This window comes from Colletes latitarsis, unplaced genomic scaffold (genome assembly GCF_051014445.1).
Source record: "Colletes latitarsis isolate SP2378_abdomen unplaced genomic scaffold, iyColLati1 scaffold0023, whole genome shotgun sequence".
In the NCBI taxonomy this organism is placed as follows: domain Eukaryota; kingdom Metazoa; phylum Arthropoda; class Insecta; order Hymenoptera; family Colletidae; genus Colletes; species Colletes latitarsis.
Window position 1 is genome coordinate 2,009,157 of NW_027488373.1, and position 10,687 is coordinate 2,019,843.

The window sequence follows — 10,687 nt, forward strand, 5'->3', positions numbered from 1 at the left end:
TCATCGAAACCAGGTTTAATTGACTGCTTCAGTGTATTACCACATTACTACGTGATTCAAACACGAAAAAAACCCAGGATCTGGCCAACAAGTATGCGAAGAAGGCAAAATCATGGGCCAGATGCGGGCATAACCCAGACCTAACCCAGACCTAACCGGTGTTATCCTCTAAAATATTGACCGAAACCAGGTTTAATTGATTGCTTCAGTGTGTTACCACATTACTACATGATTCAGACACGAAAAAAACCCAGGATCTGGCCAACAAGTATGCGAAGAAGGCAAAATCATAAGGCAGATGCGGGCATAACCCAGACCTAACCCAGACCTAACCGGTGTTATCCTCTAAAATATTGATCGAAACCAGGTTTAATTGACTGCTTCAGTGTGGTACCACATTACTGCGTTATTCAAATCCGAAAAAACCCCAGGATCTGGCCAACAAGTTTGCGAAAAAGGCGAAAGTATAAGCCAGATGCGCGCATATCCCAGACCTAACCCAGACCTAACCGGTGTTATCCTCTAAAATATTGATCGAAACCAGGTTTTATTGACTGCTTCAGTGTGTTACCACATTACTACGTGATTCAAACACGAAAGAAGCCCAGGATCTGGCCAACAAGTATGCGAAGAAGGCAAAACCATGAGCCAGATGCGGGCATAACCCAGACCTAACCCAGACCTAACCGGTGTTATCCCCTAAAATATTGATCGAAACCAGGTTTTATTGACTGCTTCAGTGTATTACCACATTACTACGTGATTCAAACACGAAAAAAACGCAGGATCTGGCCAACAAGTATGCGAAGAAGGCAAAATCATGAGCCAGTTGCGGGCATAACCCAGACCTAACCCAGACCTAACCGGTGTTATCCTCTAAAATATTGATCGAAACCAGGTTTAATTGACTGCTTCAGTGTGTTACCACATTACTACATGATTCAAACACGAAAAAACCCCAGGATCTGGCCAACAAGTTTGCGAAAAAGGCGAAAGTATAAGCCAGATGCGCGCATTTCCCAGACCTAACCCAGACCTAACCGGCGTTATCCTCTAAAATATTGATCGAAACCAGGTTTAATTGACTGCTTCAGTGTGGTACCACATTACTGCGTTATTCAAATCCGAAAAAACCCCAGGATCTGGCCAACAAGTTTGCGAAAAAGGCGAAAGTATAAGCCAGATGCGCGCATATCCCAGACCTAACCCAGACCTAACCGGTGTTATCCTCTAAAATATTCGTCGAAACCAGGTTTAATTGACTGCTTCAGTGTGTTACCACATTACTACGTGATTCAAACACGAAAAAACCCAGGATCTGGCCAACAAGTATGCGAAGAAGGCAAAATCATGAGCCAGAAGCGGGCATATCCCGGACCTATCCCAGACCTAATCGGTGTTATCCTCCAAAATATTCATCGAAACCAGGTTTAATTGACTGCTTCAGTGTATTACCACATTACTACGTGATTCAAACACGAAAAAAACCCAGGATCTGGCCAACAAGTATGCGAAGAAGGCAAAATCATGGGCCAGATGCGGGCATAACCCAGACCTAACCCAGACCTAACCGGTGTTATCCTCTAAAATATTGATCGAAACCAGGTTTTATTGACTGCTTCAGTGTATTACCACATTACTACGTGATTCAAACACGAAAAAAACGCAGGATCTGGCCAACAAGTATGCGAAGAAGGCAAAATCATGAGCCAGTTGCGGGCATAACCCAGACCTAACCCAGACCTAACCGGTGTTATCCTCTGAAATATTGATCGAAACCAGGTTTAATTGACTGCTTCAGTGTGTTACCACATTACTACGTGATTCAAACACGGAAAAAACCCAGGATCTGGCCAACAAGTATGCGATGAAGGCAAAATCATGAGCCAGATGCGGGCATAACCCAGACCTAACCCAGACCTAACCGGTGTTATCCTCTGAAATATTAATCGAAACCAGGTTTAATTGACTGCTTCAGTGTGTTACCACATTACTACGTGATTCAAACACGAAAAAACCCAGGATCTGGCCAACAAGTATGCGAAGAAGGCAAAATCATGAGCCAGAAGCGGGCATATCCCGGACCTATCCCAGACCTAATCGGTGTTATCCTCCAAAATATTCATCGAAACCAGGTTTAATTGACTGCTTCAGTGTATTACCACATTACTACGTGATTCAAACACGAAAAAAACCCAGGATCTGGCCAACAAGTATGCGAAGAAGGCAAAATCATGGGCCAGATGCGGGCATAACCCAGACCTAACCCAGACCTAACCGGTGTTATCCTCTAAAATATTGACCGAAACCAGGTTTAATTGATTGCTTCAGTGTGTTACCACATTACTACATGATTCAGACACGAAAAAAACCCAGGATCTGGCCAACAAGTATGCGAAGAAGGCAAAATCATAAGGCAGATGCGGGCATAACCCAGACCTAACCCAGACCTAACCGGTGTTATCCTCTAAAATATTGATCGAAACCAGGTTTAATTGACTGCTTCAGTGTGGTACCACATTACTGCGTTATTCAAATCCGAAAAAACCCCAGGATCTGGCCAACAAGTTTGCGAAAAAGGCGAAAGTATAAGCCAGATGCGCGCATATCCCAGACCTAACCCAGACCTAACCGGTGTTATCCTCTAAAATATTGATCGAAACCAGGTTTTATTGACTGCTTCAGTGTGTTACCACATTACTACGTGATTCAAACACGAAAGAAGCCCAGGATCTGGCCAACAAGTATGCGAAGAAGGCAAAATCATGAGCCAGATGCGGGCATAACCCAGACCTAACCCAGACCTAACCTGTGTTATCCTCTAAAATAATGATCGAACCCAGGTTCAATTGACTCCTTCAGTGTGTTACCACATTACTACGTGATTCAAACACGAAAAAAACGCAGGATCTGGCCAACAAGTATGCGAAGAAGGCAAAATCATGAGCCAGTTGCGGGCATAACCCAGACCTAACCCAGACCTAACCGGTGTTATCCTCTAAAATATTGATCGAAACCAGGTTTAATTGACTGCTTCAGTGTGTTACCACATTACTACATGATTCAAACACGAAAAAACCCCAGGATCTGGCCAACAAGTTTGCGAAAAAGGCGAAAGTATAAGCCAGATGCGCGCATTTCCCAGACCTAACCCAGACCTAACCGGCGTTATCCTCTAAAATATTGATCGAAACCAGGTTTAATTGACTGCTTCAGTGTGTTACCACATTCCTACGTGATTCAAACACGAAAAAAACCCAGGATCTGGCCAACAAGTATGCGAAGAAGGCGAAAGTATAAGCCAGATGCGCGCATTTCCCAGACCTAACCCAGACCTAACCGGTGTTATCCTCTGAAATATTGATCGAAACCAGGTTTAATTGACTGCTTCAGTGTGTTACCACATTACTACGTGATTCAAACACGGAAAAAACCCAGGATCTGGCCAACAAGTATGCGATGAAGGCAAAATCATGAGCCAGATGCGGGCATAACCCAGACCTAACCCAGACCTAACCGGTGTTATCCTCTAAAATATTGATCGAAACCAGGTTTAATTGTCTGCTTCAGTGTGTTACCACATTACTACGTGATTCAAACACGAAAAAAACCCAGGATCTGGCCAACAAGTATGCGAAGAAGGCAAAATCATGAGCCAGATGCGGGCATAACCCAGACCTAACCCAGACCTAACCGGTGTTATCCTCTAAAATATTGATCGAAACCAGGTTTTATTGACTGCTTCAGTGTGTTACCACATTACTACGTGATTCAAACACGAAAGAAGCCCAGGATCTGGCCAACAAGTATGCGAAGAAGGCAAAATCATGAGCCAGATGCGGGCATAACCCAGACCTAACCCAGACCTAACCTGTGTTATCCTCTAAAATAATGATCGAACCCAGGTTCAATTGACTCCTTCAGTGTGTTACCACATTACTACGTGATTCAAACACGAAAAAAACGCAGGATCTGGCCAACAAGTATGCGAAGAAGGCAAAATCATGAGCCAGTTGCGGGCATAACCCAGACCTAACCCAGACCTAACCGGTGTTATCCTCTAAAATATTGATCGAAACCAGGTTTAATTGACTGCTTCAGTGTGTTACCACATTACTACATGATTCAAACACGAAAAAACCCCAGGATCTGGCCAACAAGTTTGCGAAAAAGGCGAAAGTATAAGCCAGATGCGCGCATTTCCCAGACCTAACCCAGACCTAACCGGCGTTATCCTCTAAAATATTGATCGAAACCAGGTTTAATTGACTGCTTCAGTGTGTTACCACATTCCTACGTGATTCAAACACGAAAAAAACCCAGGATCTGGCCAACAAGTATGCGAAGAAGGCGAAAGTATAAGCCAGATGCGCGCATTTCCCAGACCTAACCCAGACCTAACCGGTGTTATCCTCTGAAATATTGATCGAAACCAGGTTTAATTGACTGCTTCAGTGTGTTACCACATTACTACGTGATTCAAACACGGAAAAAACCCAGGATCTGGCCAACAAGTATGCGATGAAGGCAAAATCATGAGCCAGATGCGGGCATAACCCAGACCTAACCCAGACCTAACCGGTGTTATCCTCTAAAATATTGATCGAAACCAGGTTTAATTGTCTGCTTCAGTGTGTTACCACATTACTACGTGATTCAAACACGAAAAAAACCCAGGATCTGGCCAACAAGTATGCGAAGAAGGCAAAATCATGAGCCAGATGCGGGAATAACCCAGACCTAACCCAGACCTAACCGGTGTTATCCTCTAAAATATTGATCGAAACCAGGTTTAATTGACTGCTTCAGTGTATTACCACATTACTACGTGATTCAAACACGAAAAAAACCCAGGATCTGGCCAACAAGTATGCGAAGAAGGCAAAATCATGCGCCAGATGCGGGCATAACCCAGACCTAACCCAGACCTAACCGGTGTTATCCTCTGAAATATTGATCGAAACCAGGTTTAATTGACTGCTTCAGTGTGTTACCACATTACTACGTGATTCAAACACGGAAAATACCCAGGATCTGGCCAACAAGTATGCGAAGAAGGCAAAATCATGAGCCTGATGCGCGCATTTCCCAGACCTAACCCAGACCTAACCGGCGTTATCCTCTAAAATATTGATCGAAACCAGGTTTAATTGACTGCTTCAGTGTGGTACCACATTACTGCGTTATTCAAACCCGAAAAAAACCCAGGATCTAGCCAACAAGTTTGCGAAAAAGGCGAAAGTATAAGCCAGATGCGCGCATATCCCAGACCTAACCCAGACCTAACCGGTGTTATCCTCTAAAATATTGATCGAAACCAGGTTTAATTGACAGCTTCAGTGTGTTACCACATTACTACGTGATTCAAACACGAAAAAAACCCAGGATCTGGCCAACAAGTATGCGAAGAAGGCAAAATCATGAGCCAGATGCGGGCATATCCCAGACCTAACCCAGACCTAACCGGTGTTATCCTCTCAAATACTGTCCGAATCCAGGTTTAATTGACTGCCTCAGTGTGGTACAACATTACTACGTGATTCAAACACGGAAAAAATCCAGGATCTGGCCAACAAGTTTGCGAAAAAGGCGAAAGCATAAGCCAGATGCGCGCATATCCCAGACCTAACCCAGACCTAACCGGTGTTATCCTCTAAAATATTGATCGAAACCAGGTTTAATTGACTGCTTCAGTGTATTACCACATTACTACGTGATTCAAACACGGAAAATACCCAGGATCTGGCCAACAAGTTTGCGAAAAAGGCGAAAGTATAAGCCAAATGCGTGCAAATCCCAGACCTAACCCAGACCTAACCGGTGTTATCCTCTGAAATATTGATCGAAACCAGGTTTAATTGACTGCTTCAGTGTATTTCCACATTACTACGTGATTCAAACACGGAAAAAACCCAGGATCTGGCCAACAAGTATGCGAAGAAGGCAAAATCATGAGCCAGATGGGGGCATATCCCGGACCTAACCCAGACCTAACCGGTGTTATCCTCTGAAATATTGATCGAAACCAGGTTTAATTGACTGCTTCAGTGTGTTACCACATTACTACGTGATTCAAACACGAAAAAAACCCAGGATCTGGCGAACAAGTAAGCTAAGAAGGCAAAATCATGGGCCAGATGCGGCCATATCCCGGACCTATCCCAGACCTAACCGGTGTTATCCTCTAAAATATTGATCGAAACCAGGTTTAATTGACTGCTTCAGTGTGTTACCACATTACTACGTGATTCAAACACTGAAAAAACCCAGGATCTGGCCAACAAGTATGCGAAGAAGGCAAAATCATGAGCCAGATGCGCGCAAATCCCAGACTTCACTCAGACCTTACCGGTGTTATCCTCTAAAATATTGATCGAAACCAGGTTTAATTGACAGCTTCAGTGTGTTACCACATTACTACATGATTCAAACACGAAAAAAACCCAGGATCTGGCCAACAAGTATGCGAAGAAGGCAAAATCATGAGCCAGATGCGGGCATAACCCAGACCTAACCCAGACCTAACCGGTGTTATCCTCTAAAATATTGATCGAAACCAGGTTTAATTGACAGCTTCAGTGTGTTACCACATTACTACGTGATTCAAACACGAAAAAAACCCAGGATCTGGCCAACAAGTATGCGAAGAAGGCAAAATCATGAGCCAGATGCGGGCATATCCCGGACCTAGCCCAGACCTAACCGGTGTTATCCTCTAAAATATTCATCGAAACCAGGTTTAATTGACTGCTTCAGTGTGTTACCACATTCCTACGTGAATCAATCACGAAAAAAACCCAGGATCTGGCCAAGAAGTATGCGAAGAAGGCGAAAGAATAAGCCAGATGCGCGCATTTCCCAGACCTAACCCAGACCTAACCGGTGTTATCCTCTGAAATAATGATCGAAACCAGGTTTAATTGACTACTTCAGTGTGTTACCACATTACTACGTGATTCAAACACGGAAAAAACCCAGGATCTGGCCAACAAGTATGCGATGAAGGCAAAATCATGAGCCAGATGCGGGCATAACCCAGACCTAACCCAGACCTAACCGGTGTTATCCTCTAAAATATTGATCGAAACCAGGTTTAATTGACAGCTTCAGTGTATTACCACATTACTACGTGATTCAAACACGAAAAAAACCCAGGATCTGGCCAACAAGTTTGCGAAAAAGGCGAAAGTATAAGCCAGATGCGCGCATTTCCCATACCTAACCCAGACCTAGCCGGTGTTATCCTCTAAAATATTGATCGAAACCAGGTTTAATTGACTGCTTCAGTGTGTTACCACATTACTACGTGTTTCAAACACGGAAAATACCCAGGATCTGGCCAACAAGTTTGCGAAAAAGGCGAAAGTATAAGCCAGATGCGCGCAAATCCCAGACCTAACCCAGACCTAACCGGTGTTATCCTCTGAAATATTGATCAAAACCAGGTTTAATTGACTGCTTCAGTGTGGTACAACATTACTACGTGATTGAAACACGAAAAAAACCCAGGATCTGGCCAACAAGTATGCGAAGAAGGCAAAATCATGAGCCAGATGCGGGCATAACCCAGACCTAACCCAGACCTAACCGGTGTTATCCTCTAAAATATTGATCGAAACCAGGTTTAATTGACTGCTTCTGTGTATTACCACATTACTACGTGATTCAAACACGGAAAAAACCCAGGATCTGGCCAACAAGTATGCGATGAAGGCAAAATCAAGAGCCAGATGCGGGCATAACCCAGACCTAACCCAGACCTAACCGGTGTTATCCTCTAAAATATTGATCGAAACCAGGTTTAATTGACAGCTTCTGTGTATTACCACATTACTACGTGATTCAAACACGAAAAAAACCCAGGATCTGGCTAACAAGTTTGCGAAAAAGGCGAAAGTATAAGCCAGATGCGCGCATTTCCCATACCTAACCCAGACCTAACCGGTGTTATCCTCTAAAATATTGATCGAAACCAGGTTTAATTGACTGCTTCAGTGTGTTACCACATTACTACGTGTTTCAAACACGGAAAACACCCAGGATCTGGCCAACAAGTTTGCGAAAAAGGCGAAAGTATAAGCCAGATGCGCGCAAATCCCAGACCTAACCCAGACCTAACGGGTGTTATCCTCTGAAATATTGATCAAAACCAGGTTTAATTGACTGCTTCAGTGTGGTACAACATTACTACGTGATTGAAACACGAAAAAAACCCAGGATCTGGCCAACAAGTATGCGAAGAAGGCATAATCATGAGCCAGATGCGGGCATAACCCAGACCTAACCCAGACCTAACCGGTGTTATCCTCTAAAATATTGATCGAAACCAGGTTTAATTGACTGCTTCAGTGTATTACCACATTACTACGTGATTCAAACTCGAAAAAAACCCAGGATCTGGCCAACAAGTATGCGAAGAAGGCAAAATCATGAGCCAGATGCGGGTATAACCCAGACCTAACCCAGACCTAACCGGTGTTATCCTCTAAAATATTGATCGAAACCAGGTTTAATTGACAGCTTCAGTGTATTACCACATTACTACGTGATTCAAACACAAAAAAAACCCAGGATCTGGCCAAGAAGTATGCGAAGAAGGCGAAAGAATAAGCCAGATGCGCGCATTTCCCAGACCTAACCCAGACCTAACCGGTGTTATCCTCTGAAATATTGATCGAAACCAGGTTTAATTGACAGCTTCAGTGTGTTACCACATTACTACGCGATTCAAACACGAAAAAAACCCAGGATCTGGCCAACAAGTATGCGATGAAGGCAAAATCATGAGCCAGATGCGGGCATAACCCAGACCTAACCCAGACCTAACCGGTGTTATCCTCTAAAATATTGATCGAAACCAGGTTTAATTGTCTGCTTCAGTGTGTTACCACATTACTACGTGATTCAAACACGAAAAAAACCCAGGATCTGGCCAACAAGTATGCGAAGAAGGCAAAATCATGAGCCAGATGCGGGCATAACCCAGACCTAACCCAGACCTAACCGGTGTTATCCTCTAAAATATTGATCGAAACCAGGTTTAATTGACTGCTTCAGTGTATTACCACATTACTACGTGATTCAAACACGAAAAAAACCCAGGATCTGGCCAACAAGTATGCGAAGAAGGCAAAATCATGCGCCAGATGCGGGCATAACCCAGACCTAACCCAGACCTAACCGGTGTTATCCTCTGAAATATTGATCGAAACCAGGTTTAATTGACTGCTTCAGTGTGTTACCACATTACTACGTGATTCAAACACGGAAAAAACCCAGGATCTGGCCAACAAGTATGCGAAGAAGGCAAAATCATGAGCCAGATGCGGGCATATCCCAGACCTAACCCAGACCTAACCGGTGTTATCCTCTAAAATACTGTCCGAATCCAGGTTTAATTGACTGCCTCAGTGTGGTACAACATTACTACGTGATTCAAACACGGAAAAAATCCAGGATCTGGCCAACAAGTTTGCGAAAAAGGCGAAAGCATAAGCCAGATGCGCGCATATCCCAGACCTAACCCAGACCTAACCGGTGTTATCCTCTAAAATATTGATCGAAACCAGGTTTAATTGACTGCTTCAGTGTATTACCACATTACTACGTGATTCAAACACGGAAAATACCCAGGATCTGGCCAACAAATTTGCGAAAAAGGCGAAAGTATAAGCCAAATGCGTGCAAATCCCAGACCTAACCCAGACCTAACCGGTGTTATCCTCTGAAATATTGATCGAAACCAGGTTTAATTGACTGCTTCAGTGTATTTCCACATTACTACGTGATTCAAACACGGAAAAAACCCAGGATCTGGCCAACAAGTATGCGAAGAAGGCAAAATCATGAGCCAGATGGGGGCATATCCCGGACCTAACCCAGACCTAACCGGTGTTATCCTCTGAAATATTGATCGAAACCAGGTTTAATTGACTGCTTCAGTGTGTTACCACATTACTACGTGATTCAAACACGAAAAAAACCCAGGATCTGGCGAACAAGTAAGCTAAGAAGGCAAAATCATGGGCCAGATGCGGCCATATCCCGGACCTATCCCAGACCTAACCGGTGTTATCCTCTAAAATATTGATCGAAACCAGGTTTAATTGACTGCTTCAGTGTGTTACCACATTACTACGTGATTCAAACACTGAAAAAACCCAGGATCTGGCCAACAAGTATGCGAAGAAGGCAAAATCATGAGCCAGATGCGGGCATAACCCAGACCTAACCGGTGTTATCCTCTAAAATATTGATCGAAACCAGGTTTAATTGACTGCTTCAGTGTGTTACCACATTACTACGTGTTTCAAACACGGAAAATACCAAGGATCTGGCCAACAAGTTTGCGATAAATGCGAAAGTATAAGCCAGATGCGCGCACATCCCAGACCTAACCCAGACCCAACCGGTGTTATCCTCTGAAATATTGATCAAAACCAGGTTTAATTGACTGCTTCAGTGTGGTACAACATTACTACGTGATTGAAACACGAAAAAAACCCAGGATCTGGCCAACAAGTATGCGAAGAAGGCAAAATCATGAGCCAGATGCGGGCATAACCCAGACCTAACCCAGACCTAACCGGTGTTATCCTCTAAAATATTGATCGAAACCAGGTTTAATTGACTGCTTCAGTGTATTACCACATTACTACGTGATTCAAACTCGAAAAAAACCCAGGAT